The 15,743-nt window shown below is 32.4% G+C and overlaps 1 protein-coding gene across 1 annotated transcript in view; it reads right to left on the reverse strand.

Moving 5' to 3' along the window:
* Positions 1-5,300, reverse strand: part of LOC145324899 (uncharacterized) — a 149,322-nt gene extending 144,022 nt beyond the window's left edge. Inside the window, exon 1 of the mRNA XM_080167641.1 lies at positions 5,084-5,300. The gene's annotated coding sequence lies outside the window, so the exon portion shown is untranslated. The remainder of the gene's footprint in view (positions 1-5,083) is intronic.
* Between the last annotated feature and the right edge of the window lie 10,443 nt (positions 5,301-15,743).

Below are 15,743 nucleotides of genomic sequence, written 5' to 3' on the forward strand. Positions count from 1 at the left end.
CCTTTATGTTAACACTAAGAATAGTGGACAAATTTTATAAAAAGCTACAACTAATGGCGTGCGAAAAGGGGGGGGGGGGTGTCAAAATTGTAATTAGGAATGAATAACTTCCCCTTTAATACCCCCTTAAGGTGTTATAACTCCCTGACAAAACCCATTGCACGCCCATTCAATCAATCAATATAAATATCGGGTATAGTCCCTTTCGTGACAACGCCTCTTAAGGGGCGTTTTGTCGTATTTTCACAGTGGCTTCTGAAAGGTTATTTTAGGTTAGGTTAGGTTATATGAAGTTATGTGATTGCCCCGCAGGGTTTGGCAATTGGACCCGCAAAAAACTACTTTGAATATACGAATAAATGCCCCTTAGGAGGTGTTGCCACGAATTCTGACTATACCCGAAATATCAAACAAAATCAAAATTTTTGTTCCGAAAATTTGTCATTTCCCGCGTTAAGCAATCTTAGAAAAGATGGAATTTTAAGATACTTAAAATATACTTAATACAATACATTATAAGCGTATTTTCGGTTGTTTAATGGTTTTGAAATAATATGAGATTTTCGACTAAATTTAACAAATACTATACTCATAATTAAGTAGCAAAGCTAATGTACAATTCTTATGGTCTGTATTTCCAGAAAAAAAGAAAAAAATTTCCCGAAAAGGATTGTAATCCATTCGGTCCAATGGTATAGTAAAATGTTTAGATAATATATTCAGATAAAAAGAACGACAGATAGGTAGATTGACAAAAACCATAAATAGATACACAAACAGACACACAAAAAGGCAGTCAGATAGAAAAAGATAAATAGATAGATAAAAATAGATAGATAGACAGATTGATACTTAGATATACAGATAGATAGACAACCAAACAGATAGATAGAAAGAGAGATAGTTTGAAAATCGTATAGGTAGACAGAAAAACAGTTAGAAAAAAAACACAAATAGACAGACAAACATTCTACCCATTTTATTGATCATTAATTTAAATGGGATATTCTGTTAAATGTAGCATTAAATATTATAGTCCCGCCTTCTGTTAAATGTTAATTGAGGAATAAATTTGAAGTTTTGATACTTTGCATAACACCTTTATATCTATTATCTAGCTTACAAACTAAGGGATATACAATTTTTTTTCTCAAAAATCTATCCAATAAAATTCTTTTCATTAAGTTTTTAAAACCGATTAATAACCGCTGGATTAGAACCAGATTTGAGTCACACTGAAAATCATATCGTATCATAGACAATTTTCTACGAATAACAAAATAAAAATTATAAAATTGATACAAGTTTTGTTTACTGGACCTTCGGCCTCTCATGATATTGCTTAAGGACATACTTGCATTTCTAGGATATGATCATAGAGATGCTATACCATAAAAATTGTACTGCGTTTACGCAGGAATCAAAGTTTCAGAAATAAGGGGAATACAAATCCAATAATATTATATACTATAAAATCATAAATTAACCTACCCTTTTGAAGACTTTAATGAACACACTACATATATTCAGTTACTTATAATTAATGATTGCAGTGCAGACGCCTAACCTTCTATCCAAGCATTTCTGTCTCATTATCGTCAATAAAGCTGTCTCTTCAAATAAAACTATTATACCATAAATTAAGATAATGCATAATTTTTGCATTGCAGCTGTAGAATAATTTTTTTTAAATTCAAGCAATCATCCATTTCTAAACTCACACCCTCCCCTAGAGTATTTGATATACTATTTGACTGGCTACTGAAAATTATTTTAAAGGTCATAACAATCCTACAATGCAAAAGTAAAAGAAATAGAAAGGATCTCGCTAACCACAGTACCGGCATGGTTCTCCTTTACATTGAGGGTTCTCATAGGTCTACATAAGGTTTATATCTATTCGAAAATAAATCCCTCACAAATATTTCTTTATTTTTCCCTCTACAACTAAAGTGTAAAGTGGAGGTTTGACTCTCCCCCCTCCCCCTTTCCTTCAAATGCCCTTAGAATCCTTTAGTGTTAAATATTGTTAGGTTAATATTTGATAATGAACAAAAGCTTAACAAGGACATGTTTTCTTGTTCAGCGCAATTAGAAACGGGAAAATAAGAAGTAGGCAAAAAAATTTTTAAGAGCCCAGGTTGTACTCCAGTCAATCAACCCCCCCCCCCCCCTTCCACATCAATGCAGTTGTGAAGAAGTATATCCAACTGAGTATATCCTACAACTCCATCGCACCCCAGCAAATAGTATAAAAAAAACTTTAAACAGCAGAAAATTAATAAATAATGTGTTTATTATATGTCACAGACAGACAGACCATAGCTATCAGATAGGAACGCTACTAATAAAATTATTGAATGATGCCAAGATCACGAACTCCTAGCGGCAATTAGCTCAGATTGAGTAGCTTTTGACATACTCAATAAAGGCCAGTGTCTTTGATTATGTGTTATACTACAATTACTGTATAATATGAGTTTGTGCTTGCTTAAAAACGTGTTGTTAAATTAACATAACTTAAGAACTTTAAGAATCACCTTTAATACTGTTCAATAAAAAATCTTTTGGAAAGAATCAAATATTTAATTTTTATCGAGAATTATAATCTTATTGACTTCTATGGATAAAGGTTCAGAATATTAACATTAACTTTTAAGCCATGGTGAGAATAAAGTAAATTATACAGTAATTAACAAGATGTATGATTGTCTGTATAGCAAAGAATCTCGCCTACTGCAAAACTATCATGGTTCTCCTTTACAGTGAGGCTGCCTAAAGGTTCAGGGAAGTTTAATAATTATGTTGGGGAAGGGTTCCTTTATCCTTCCATGAGAAATTGCTCATATTATACAAAACCCCCTCACAAAAATTAAGATTTTTTACTTTTCTTTTTTAAATTTTAAAAACAACTCCTCTCCCTCATGCTCAAGTGCCACTAGAGAATTAATAAATATAAAGCTTGTTATATTGGGAAATAAGCTTAACTTTCCACTAAACACAAGATAATAACTATCTATCCTAAAACAACAAGGTACAATCTTGTTTTTTGTTTGTCTGATTTGTTGAGGTTTGCTTTGATGGATATTTCATACTAGCAAATTATTGATTTTGGAGAATATTTAATTAGAACCATTAAACTACAATGTTGTTAGCTGTTGTTCAACAAGAAAATAAAAAATAAAAACTACAGCGGAAAAAAGTATATTCTTATAATAAAGTAACAGGATGTCTGTTTGTTTGTGTGTATGTTTGTACTGAAGGATCTCGCTAACCGCTGAACCGATCGGGTTCTCCTTTACAGATTAGCTTCTTATAGGTCCTGGGAAGGTTTTAATCATTTTGGAGAATATTATTTAGAACCATTAAACTACAATGTTGTTAGCTGTTGTTCAACTAGAAAATAAAAAAAAATAAAGCTGCAAAAAGTATATTCTTATAATAAAGTAACATGATGTCTGTTTGTCTGTGTGTTTGTGTGCATGTTTGTACCGAAGGATCTCGCTAACCGCTGAACCGATCGGGTTCTCCTTTACAGAGGAGCTTCTCATAGGTCCTGGGAAGGTTTTAATCATTTTAGAGAATATTTATTTAGAACCATTAAACTACAATGTTGTTTGCTGTTGTTCAACTAGAAAATAAAAATAAAAAACTACAGCTAAAAAAAAGTACAATATAGTTATATATAGAGTAGCTCTACAAATGAACACAATTTACAAGTGTTATCTACCTACCAAACGTGTTTGAAAGAATCCTATTAGTGATTCATAACATGGGTGTTTTCTTTAACGAGAATCAATTCTAAATAAATTACCACAAAAAATTTACTAATATATATTGATGAATTATTTTGCATCAATAATGGCGTTAAAAACAAGTTTTGGTCGCTTATTGATATATTATTCTATTGCATTTTTTTATATAGTCACAACTGAAGGTATCAGGTTGAGTAAAGGTTAAATTTTAAGAATTCTAACTTTAATCTTTTAATTTATTTACATGTACACTTTGCAATTTGCAAATATATTGAATTTTATATAATATACATGGATATTATGACAGGAGAAATTTTGTCACCCATTTCGGTTACTACTTTAGCCCTCATTTATTGGTCAATACTGTCCTCCAACAGGAAAGGAGGGGATGGTGTAAGGGGGTGGATTGAGGGTTTAGTTATATAAGCCAGCTTGAAGGAACATTTTATTAGAATAGACGAAAATATGGTGCAATATCCATGTTATTATACATTTTTGTGTATTATGCAGTTGATTTCTAAGTGTTGAGCGTTTGAAAACACAGGTGGTTCAAAAAGGTAAAGATTTAAAAAAAAAATTTGGTAAACAGTGTCAATAAATCCCTGTTTATGACATTTTATCAAATTCACAGAAAATATTTTGACGGTGCAATATGTGGACTTATGGTTAAAAGTTATAGAAAAGTTGTGCTTCTAGAAATGCAAAAATGACTTAATTTGGAGATATTAAATATGCTGAAGACAAATTTTGTTTCAAGTGCATTTCAATAAATTCATGGCTTTACACCAAAATTTCTTGTATGTTCTTCTATGTATATTGCTAATATAAAATACGTACATCTAACTTAAATAGCAATTAAGAAAATATAATTATTTCATCTTCATGATATTATATAATAGACGAAGGTTAGACAAAGTAAGTTATGAGAAGATTAATAAGTAATGTTCATGGGAATCATCACCAGGAAAAACAGACATCTCCCAGTAATGGCTGCCTAGAAACTCGTATGTACCACAAAACGATTTCGACAGATAATCGGACATTTGAAATTTTGAAGTAATTTTACACTTTAAATTCAAAGCAAAATTTAAGCTTTGTAAAAGCAGAGTTTAAATATATTAAACCAATAAACTGCATTTTTTTTATAAATGAAAAATTCTAATTGACCAGCCTGTATATTGTTTATAGGACCTGCCTTTACTTTACATTAAATTTACATTTTTAAAGCATTTTTCAACATTTACTGCTTGGGGCTACAAAATACGCGATTCTAATCGCGTCGAAAGAAGATTAAGGAATTTTGAGACATAAACAATCTTTTTTTTTACCTTTATATAGTTGAATTTTCTTGCTTTCAATATAATCACACACAAAATAACTATGAGTACTATTTTCCACTTTTAGAAATCACTTATTTTTTCAATATTTTTATATTTTAAAAAATAACTTGAATCACATGGAAAATCTACTCCTGTAGAGTTAATGTGCGTAAAAAAAATGCGCGTAAGTTTGGGCACTATCCGTGCGTTGAGCACGTTACTTGCCACTAAACTAAAGTCGAAAAACCAAAAACCAGCTGAGTGTTTGTGCGTGTGTGTGTGTGTTTGTGTGCATGTGTGTGGGTTTGTGTGTGCGTGTGTGTGGGTTTGTGTGTGCGTGTGTGACCGAAGTAAAGTGGTGCTTTTTGGGATATAGCTAATTTTTCTCATACTACCCAATGCTCTACGTTGTTTAGGTTAGGTTAAAAAGATTTAGTATAAAAATTACGTTATAGCACAATAGGGTAACGATCTAAACCCACAGGCGTTGGATCGATGAAACCTAACCAAACTTTAATTACATAAAATATAATAATGAAAATAAATTTTCAATTTTATTATTTATAGAGTATAAAGAAGGTTTACTTGAAATTGAAAATAATAAGGGAGGTTTTTTTCTTTATTCCTAACATCAGCGCCAAAACCTGCATTGGTCTAACCCGTTGGGACAACTCTTTACCCTAAATAATCTAACCTAACCTTTCCTAAAGTAAAACAAAAATACACGAAACTACCGCAGCACTTTATTTTTAAGGGAGGGGGGGGGGGGGGAGTTGGCTGGGTAGAGTTATGTGATGGCCTTAGCTTGAAGCTGCCAATCATATATGTTACAATTATTTCATTACTAACAATCAAGGATAAATTACTAGCGACTTTGTAAGAGCTCTTAGATGGGTGGATAGTCGAGAGCCCATATTACGCTATAGTCACGATTACCATAAAATTGCATCAAATAGAAAAAATCAAAATAGGACCTATAAAATGTTAAACAAAATTATCTGTTTAGTATCATTTATTCTTTAATTCGTTGCAACTTATGTAGGTACTTGTTCTTGTTTAATAGTTCGAAATCGTTGCTTTTCTGAAGTTACCTAGCGAGGACAGAAACCCCCGCCCTGATACATTGACAATAAGGATTTAAGGGGGTATTTTTCCAATTCTTACCCCTTAAAGAAAGTGAGGGGGGTCTGTGCTTAACCATGTACTTTAAGGGAAATCGCCTTCAAAACACTAAACCTATTTTTATTAAATCATTATCTAAATTTATTTAGGCGTAATATTATGGTTATAAGTCCGTATCTACCCACCCGTCTAATTATATTATCTTGCTGCCTGTAAACCTCCAAACCACAGCTTTGGAGTTATCTTAAAAGAAACCATGAATTAAGCAGTGACTCTTAGAAGTATTTCTTAACTAAATCCTTAGCTCTGCTGTGCGAGCATGTTAATTGGAACACTGTATATCATAGGATAAAGAGATTATTAAATAAAATAAAAAATATATTATTGGTGTCGTGGATACTCTATAAGGGTTCGTGTCAATTTGAACTGTCTGTATGTTTGTATCAAATGCTTTAATGGGATTTGAGGGACAATAATGATATTTTATTCAATAGATAACCTATATGTTGTTAGATATTATCTCTTATGATTAGTTGAATCCATTCGATATACAATTAAAATAATTCTTCAAATTTTATTTCCCAAGCATTACAGACAAATTTGCAGAAGGACAGGCAGACAGAAACGGACACTTATTTAGAGTATCTTTGCTGATGAAAATTATATTACGAAAAAAGTGATGTTTTATTAATTTCTTTACACCCATAAATTTCTTGAAAATTATACCAAAGAACATATCCTAACTTTTGTGATTTTTTCTTAACCAAATAGATTTTTCATTAATTACTCATCAGAATTCAAAAAGTTAGGTGTCAAATTAAAGATCTTACTATTTTTGTTCATAATGGCAATTTTCTTCTTTTTTTGTTGCGTTTTAGTACCTTAAAACCAACTTAATTTTTTTTAAAACTTAAATTACTTCAAAAATAAGAGGTCTTCAAAAAAAATTATTGCCTATCTAAATTCTAAGGATTATTTTATATCTACTACTTACTAGCTATTTAAAAAAATCACAAAAGTTAAGACACGTTCTTTCACTTATTATTTTCAGCCTTTGAAAGGGCCAATCTAAGTTAAAAAACTAACAAACCAAGCATAAGATTATGTGAATATGTGTCAATACTATGCTTATTAGATCTTTTCATGAAAATACTCTTTTTCGAATTTTAGTCTTCTGCTAACCTAAAAAGTTACTTTAGGAGCCTAGAAATACATGTACAAAATTTCAGCTCTCTATCTCTACTGGCGACCTAGCGCCAGGCATGTAAAATATCAACAGATAACGGTAGCACGGCGGTTTTAACAATATCACAGCAATGTGCAGGTTTTAAGCTCTTCTGCATATTTCAATTTAAACACATAAGGGCAAAGATATATTATCCCAAAAATCTTTTGCCAAAGTCTACTCTACACCTAGCGCCAGTCAGTTTTCTAAAATCATGCCTTTTATACCTGTGAAAATAGAAATCGCCAGCGCTAGGTGTAGAGTAGACTTTGACAAAAGATTTTTGGGATATTATATCTTTGGCCTTATGTGTTTAAATTGAAATATGCAGAACACTTAAATTCATCTTCCAAGCCATTCTCTAGGCATTTTTTTTTTTTTATGAAATAACGGGATTTCAAAACTGCCCTTTGAAAAGGCCTAAAAAATATCTTTTTTTGTCACTTTTTTCATTGCTTATAGTTACAACTAATTAAGATATTATGCTCAGTTAAAAAAAAATCGGCGCCTCCAGCACCAAAACCGGCAAAAACTGGCAGTTAAACTTCTGTGCCCCTACTTGCCCCTCTTCGGTAAACAGTAGTTATCTCAAGAAGTAAAAGAGATATCAACACACAGAAAGAAAACTTTTTAAATAAAACTGAACTAAGTAACCATTACACATTCAATTTTGGGACTTTCCTTCTAGGGGCTTGTGGAGCAAAAGACCCACCAAAACACTAATAATATGAGTTCTGAGCTTATTTTTAAAGATATCAACCTGATTTTTTAAAAAATCTTTTGTTACCATAATTGAACTCAGTAACATTTACAGATTTCATTTTGGGACTTTCCTTCTAGGGGCTTGTTTGGCAAAAGACCCCCAAAAACTAAAAATGTGAGTTCTGGACTTATTTTTAATGATATCAACCTAATTTTTTTTGAGAAAACTTTTTTCACATAACCAAACTCAGCAACATTTACAGATTTCATTTTGGGACTTTCCTTCTAGAGGCTTGTTTGGCAAAAGACCCCCAAAAACTAAAAAATATGAGTTCTGGACTTTTTTAACATAACCAAACTCAGCAGGGGCGTCCAAGCTTTTTATTGGGAGGGTAAAATTTGCTTGTGGGGGGGGGAGGGGTAATTACCCCCCCCTGAAACCTGTTGGCCGGGGCAAATTTTGTTTACCTTCCCAAAATTTACCCCCAAATTTTTAAAGAAAATTTTTAAAATAAAACTCAATTCAGTAATGATAACACATTTCATTTTGGGACTTTCCTTTGAGGGGCTTGTGGAGCAAAAGACCCCCCAAAACACAAAAATATGAGTTCTGAGCTGATATTTAAAGATATCAAACTGATTTTTTTAAGGAAACTTTTTTAACATAACCAAACTCAGCAGGGGCGTCAAAGCTTTTTTTTTTGGGGTGGGGGCACCCCCAAATTTGTTTTGGGGTGGGGGTAATTCCCACTTTACCCCCCCCCTCTTGGACGTCTATGAAACTCAGTAATGTTTACAGATTTCATTTTAGGACTTTCCTTCTAGGGGCTAGTTGGGCAAAAGACCCCCAAAACTAAAAATATGAGTTCTGGACTTATTTTTAAAGATATCAACCTGATTTTTTTTTGAAAACTTTGTTAACATAACCAAACTCAGTAACATTTACAGATTTCATTTTGGGACTTTCCTTCTAGAGGCTTGTTTGGCAAAAGACCCCCAAAAACTAAAAATATGAGTTCTGGACTTATTTTTAAAGATATCAACCATTTCGGAGGGGGTATTTTAGGAGGGGTAAACAATTTTGAATACCCCTCAAAATAAAAAATCTCTAACAAAAAAAATACCAAATATTTAATAAAATTTAAATTACCCCCCCCCCCCAAAAAAAAAAAAAAAAAAAATTTACCCTGGGGGCAAATTTTGTTTACCAACAGATTTCAGGGGGGGTAATTACCCCCCCCCCCCCCCCTCCAAGTAAATTTTACCCCCCCCCCAAAAAAAAAGCTTGACGCCCCTGCTGAGTTTGGTTATGTTAAAAAAGTTTAAATATCTTTAAATATCAGCTCAGAACTCATATTTTTTGTGTTTTGGGGGGTCTTTTGCTCCACAAGCCCCTCAAAGGAAAGTCCCAAAATGAAATGTGTAATCATTACTGAGTTCTGTTTTATTTAAAAAATTTTCTTTAAAAAAATCAGGTTGATATCTTTAAAAATAAGCTCAGAACTCATATTTTTGTATTTTGGGGGGTCTTTTGCTCCACAAGCCCCTCAAAGGAAAGTCCTAAAATGAAATCTGTAAACTGAGTTTCATAGACGTCCAAGAGGGGGGGTAAAGTGGGGATTACCCCCCCCCCCCCCCAAACGAATTTGGGGGTGCCCCCACCCCAAAAAAAAAAGCTTGGACGCCCCTGCTGAGTTTGGTAATGTTAAAAAAGTTTCCTTTAAAAAATCAGGTTGATATCTTTGAATATCAGCTCAGAACTCATATTGTTGTGTTTTGGGGGGTCTTTTGCTCCACAAGCCCCTCAAAGGAAAGTCCCAAAATGAAATGTGTAATCATTACTGAGTTGAGTTTTATTTTAAAAATTTTCTTTAAAAATTTGGGGGTATATTTTTGGAAGGTAAACAAAATTTGCCCCGGCCAACAGGTTTCAGGGGGGGTAATTACCCCCCCCCATAAGCAAATTTTACCCCCACCCAAAAAAAAAAGCTTGGACGCCCCTGCTGAGTTTGGTTATGTTAAAAAAGTTTTCTTTAAAAAAATCAGTTTGATATCTTTAAATATCAGCTCAGAACTCATATTTTTTGTGTTTTGGGGGGTCTTTTGCTCAAATAGCACCTGGAAGGAAAGTCCCAAAATGAAATATGTATAGGTTGCTGAGTTTGGTTATGTGAAAAAAGTTTTCTCAAAAGAAATTAGGTTGATATCTTTAAAAATAAGTCCAGAACTCACATTTTTAGTTTTTGGGGGTCTTTTGCCAAACAAGCCCCTAGAAAGAAAGTCCCAAAATGAAATCTTTAAATGTTACGGAGTTCAATTATGGTAATAAAGATTTAAAAAAAAATCAGGTTGATATCTTTAAAAATAAGCTCAGAACTCATATTATTATTGTTTTGGTGGGTCTTTTGCTCCAAAAGCCCCTAGAAGGAAAGTCCCAAAATTGAATGTGTAATGGTTACTTAGTTCAGTTTTATTTAAAAAGTTTTCTTTCTGTGTGTTGACATCTCTTTTACTTCTTGAGATAACTACTGTTTACCGAAGAGGGGGGCAAGTAGGGGCACAGAAGTTTAACTGCCAGTTTTTGCCGGTTTTGGTGCTGGAGGCGCTGATTTTTTTTTAACTGAGCATAATATCTTAATAAGTTGTAACTATAAGCAATGAAAATGGTGACAAAAAAAGATATTTTTTAGGCCTTTTCAAAGGGCAGTTTTGAAATCCCGTTATTTCATAAAAAAAATAAAATGCCTAGAGAATGGCTTGGAAGATGAATTTAAGTGTTCTGCATATTTCAATTTAAACACATAAGGCCAAAGATATAATATCCCAAAAATCTTTTGTCAAAGTCTACTCTACACCTAGCGCTGGCGATTTCTATTTTCACAGGTATAAAAGGCATGATTTTAGAAAACTGACTGGCGCTAGGTGTAGAGTAGACTTTGACAAAAGATTTTTGGGATAATATATCTTTGCCCTTATGTGTTTAAATTGAAATATGCAGAAGAGCTTAAAACCTGCACATTGCTGTGATATTGTTAAAACCGCCGTGCTACCGTTATCTGTTGATATTTTACATGCCTGGCGCTAGGTCGCCAGTAGAGATAGAGAGCTGAAATTTTGTACATGTATTTCTAGGCTCCTAAAGTAACTTTTTAGGTTAGCAGAAGAATGAAATTCGAGAAAGGGTATTTTCATGAAAAGATCTAATGCTTATAATAAAATACAATTTATGTTGAGGTTAATTTACCGTTCATTGTCCTACCCCTGCATCCGAGACGTGAGTGTAACCACATCAAAGGTAAAGATGGTAAAGTATGCTTATTATTGTACAAGGTAAATCATTTTGAAATTGAAAAAAATGTAAGATAAAATTCTTTGAAATAAATTTAAAATAAGTTTACATTGGGTACTGGGTAGTCCCGCAGGGTTAGGGCAGTGTATAGGATTAGGCCCTGCAGGGGTTAAGCAAAAGAATATGAATACACTAGGACCTCTTATTTTCCATGTTCAATAAGCACTTTGTATAAAAGCACCAAATTTTTTTTCCAGACCTGGATCTTTAAATCATTTTAGTGGTGAGCCTGATCGGGGTGAACTTTCCACCAATGAGAGCACAGCATTTTATGAAATGCCGCGCTGTGATTGGCTGAAATTCGGCTCACCCCGTAGGGCTCCGATCTGGCTCACCACTAAAATGATTTAAAGATCCATCTCAGTTAAATTTTTAAAACTAATTAATTTTCAGAATAATTTTCTATGTCTCCTATAATAATTGGGTAAATAGAGCGCAAAAAGATAATCTACACAATGACTTTGTTGTTTCTATTGATATTTTTAATGATTGATTTCATCTTTAAATTGTGTTATTATGATAATAAATGTACAAGTATAGATGTATAATCCAGACAATAACCTTGCCCAAGTTGTGGAGACCTTCTTTGTCTGCAAACAAATTTCTTTATGTCTATTTATATATGTATATTTGTATGTAGATAATAATTTTTTTGCCAGTATGGCTTCGAACCCGAACAATATCCGCTGGATTAGAAGAGGTTCTCAGTTATTCAAAAAAAAATCAACAGACGATTTCCAACAAAAATTAAAACCGAATAATAAAATTAATAAAAGTTTTCTTACCCAGAAACTACGGTCCCTCGGAGTCGGTGGCTAACAAATCTGAGGTGGATTCTTAAAAAAAACTTTTTGGCTCACTGCCTCACTAAAATTAGTGAGGCTCGCTAAACATTTTTGTGAAAAATCCTCCAAAATCGCATTAAAAATCTTCAAAAATTAAACAAAATCTTATGCTAATAACCCTTTTATGATTTTCATAAATTTTTGTAGATTTTTATGCGATTTTGGAGGATTTTTTTCAAAAAATTTTATCGAGTCTCACTAATTTTAGTGATGCAGTAAGCCAAACAGTTTTTTAAGAATCCACCTCTGGGTTCAATCTTATAATTTTTCAACTTAATATCCCTTGAAAGCAGTCTATAATACGATGCGATAAATAACTATTTCTACCTAAAACAACAAAGACTAAATTGTGTCAAAAATGATCCATGTGACTTCAAAAAAATGAGGGATTATCCATCTCTTTTTTAAGGGGTTTCCTTTCCCTTTTCTCCCCTTATCTCCCCCATTTTTATGACGTCATTTTTGACACAATTTGGCCTTTGTCACTAAAACAGCTTTTTCTTCAATTTTTGGTTGTTTAAATGAAATAATAGTCTTTGGTCCTACCAGTCGAAAAAATTAAAAATAATAAAACATCCGTAGCTGCAGCCGACGACAAACCTATTACAGGGTGGGGCACATAAATCCGGACTTTTTTAATTAAACGACCACAGCGGTTAAGGAGGCGGAATGAGGCGGTGATTGATTCCGGCGGCCATTTTTTTTTAATAATCTAATACACCTATTCTGCCTCCCAGTTTTTAAAATTCAATAAAATCTTTAAAATTGACGATTTTATGTTCATTTGCTTAAAAATTAGAAAAAGTCCGGATTTATGTGTCCCATCCTGTATACTAATCAGTCGTATGTATCGCAAGCTGTCCTCAATTGTATGACAATTTGAAACTATAGTCATTAGTCATTAAGATATCGGTAGCGATTAACTCATTTCAAAATATGTACCAGCTGCTTCTTTGTTCTCAAATATTTTGTATTCTAAAAATAGTATCAACTTTTGTTGAAAAATATTGACTGAATGGTCAACTTGTGAAGTTGATTAAATATGTTTAGATTGAATCACCACTATAGTCTCAAATATTAGAGGTAGCATATACAAGTCATCATAAGAAGTTAATAAAATATATTTAGATTTAATCACCACTATAGTCTCAAATATTAGAGGTAGCATATACAAGTCATCATGAGAAGTTGATTAAATATGTTTAGATGGAATCACTACTATAGTCTCAAATATTAGAGGTAGCATAGACAAGTCATCATGAGAAGTTGATTAAATATGTTTAGATTGAATCACTACTATAGTATCAAATATTAGAGGTAGCATAGACAAGTCATCATGAGAAGTTGATTAAATATGTTTAGATTGAATCCCCACTATAGTCTCAAATATTAGAGGCAGCATAGACAAGTCATCATGAGAAGTTGATTAAATATGTTTAGATTGAATCACCGCTATAGTATCAAATATTAGAGGTAGCATAGACAAACCATCATGAGAAGTTAATTAAATATGTTTAGATTGAATCACCAATATAGTCTCAAATATTAGAGGAAGCATAGACAAGTCATCATGAGAAGTTGATTAAATATGTTTAGATTAAATCAACACTATAGTATCAAATATTAGAGGTAGCATAGACAAGTCATCATGAGAAGTTGATTAACTATGTTTAGATTGAATCACCACTATAGTATCAAATATTAAAGGTAGCATAGACAAGTCATCATGAGAAGTTGATTAAATATGTTAAGATTGAATCAACACTATAGTATCAAATATTAGAGGTAGCATAGACAAGTCATCATGAGAAGTTGATTAAATATGTTAAGATTGAATCACCACTATAATCTCAAATATTAGAGGTAGCATAGATAATATGTCATCATGAGAAGTTGATTAAATATGTTTAGATTGAATCACCACTAATATTAGAGTAACATAGAGAGATGCGCAGTAACAACAACATATTAGATTAAACAACAATAAACGATAATACAATGTTTTTCTAATTATAATGATAATTATATTATAGAAAATTTTTTGTCAATATAGTTAAAAATCAACATGTTTTAAATGGACGGACTTTCTGGCAACGATTATATATGTAGTTGCCTAAATTATTTATATATACTATCTGTTACGGACGCTAGGATTTACCTTAATTAAAGAAAAGCTTAGCTTGTAAAAATAATGTTTAACGTTTCCTTATTCGTTAGCTTAATAACTTTGGGACTTTAGTAAATTTTAATTGATTGGCTCATTAAGTAGTGTTCAAACATTTCAACCACTAATTTTAATCTTCAGAAGGCGATTTTTGTATATTACCATTGGGAATGTACGTCAATTTATCGGTCATTGTCTTATCTCTTTAGATCCCCTGTAGACATAGTCTAAACTCTGTCTATTGTAAAGATTTAGAATTTATGTTGAACATTTGTCTCTAGTTAGTGTTTATGTTTACATAAATTTTAACAGGCAGGCTGATATATTCTTGAACATTACATTTTATATTTCCTAGCGGCTACACCCCTAGCCTCTAGGGGCTTTGTCCCAAGAGATAATTAAAAATAATTAAGTATTTCTGGTGCTGCCATTTTTTTGTGAAGTAGATTCCCCAGAAAAACTTCTTTTTTTGGGGGGGGGGACGGGGGTAGATTTTCATTTTTTGGGGGGTTGTGGATGTCCCCCCCACCCCCAAGAAAATAGCATAAAACCACCACAGGTCCAATAGGTATATACCCTGAAGAGTAGAATCCGATCGGTTTAGTGGTTACCGAGATCTTAAGGGACGGACAGACATCAAGCTACTTTGTATTTTATATATCCTAGCGGCTACACCCCTAGCATCTAGAAGTTTGATCAGTTTTATAATAACGTTTGCTTATTTGTTGTCTTAAAAACTTAGAAAACGTTTATTGAATTATATTCCTAAGATTAATACTTGAAGGAGAAAGAAAAGGTATAAAAATAGCCTTAAACCATACCATGACTTAAAAATAAATTAAAAAATAACCCAGGAACCTATATGAAGCCTCCCTAGAATGGAGAACTTTATCAGTACGAAATCTTAAGTTACAGGCAATAAAAACTTGTAAAAAATGGTAACAAGACTAAACCATGCCATAGATGTGTGTAAATTTATTTTTTAAGAGAAAAAAATTACCATTATAAAATGAATTTATTTATTATATCTAAAGGCTTGTACTCTTGTAAATTAAGTGCTGTTTGGCCATAATCCTTTTTAAAATTAAATCATTTATATATACTTTTATATTTTTTATAATCCTGAACTCAAAAACAAGCACAGATTTGCTCCTAACATTAACACCTTTCAGTATAATTTGGTTATTTTACTTTAACAGACAGTGAATCAGTTTTGAAATCGAAAAAAATGCATTTGGAATAGGTTCCCGCAAGGTTAAATT

Source organism: Acartia tonsa, chromosome 7 (assembly GCF_053477335.1).
Source record: "Acartia tonsa isolate MP-2025a chromosome 7, ASM5347733v1, whole genome shotgun sequence".
NCBI lineage: Eukaryota > Metazoa > Arthropoda > Copepoda > Calanoida > Acartiidae > Acartia > Acartia tonsa.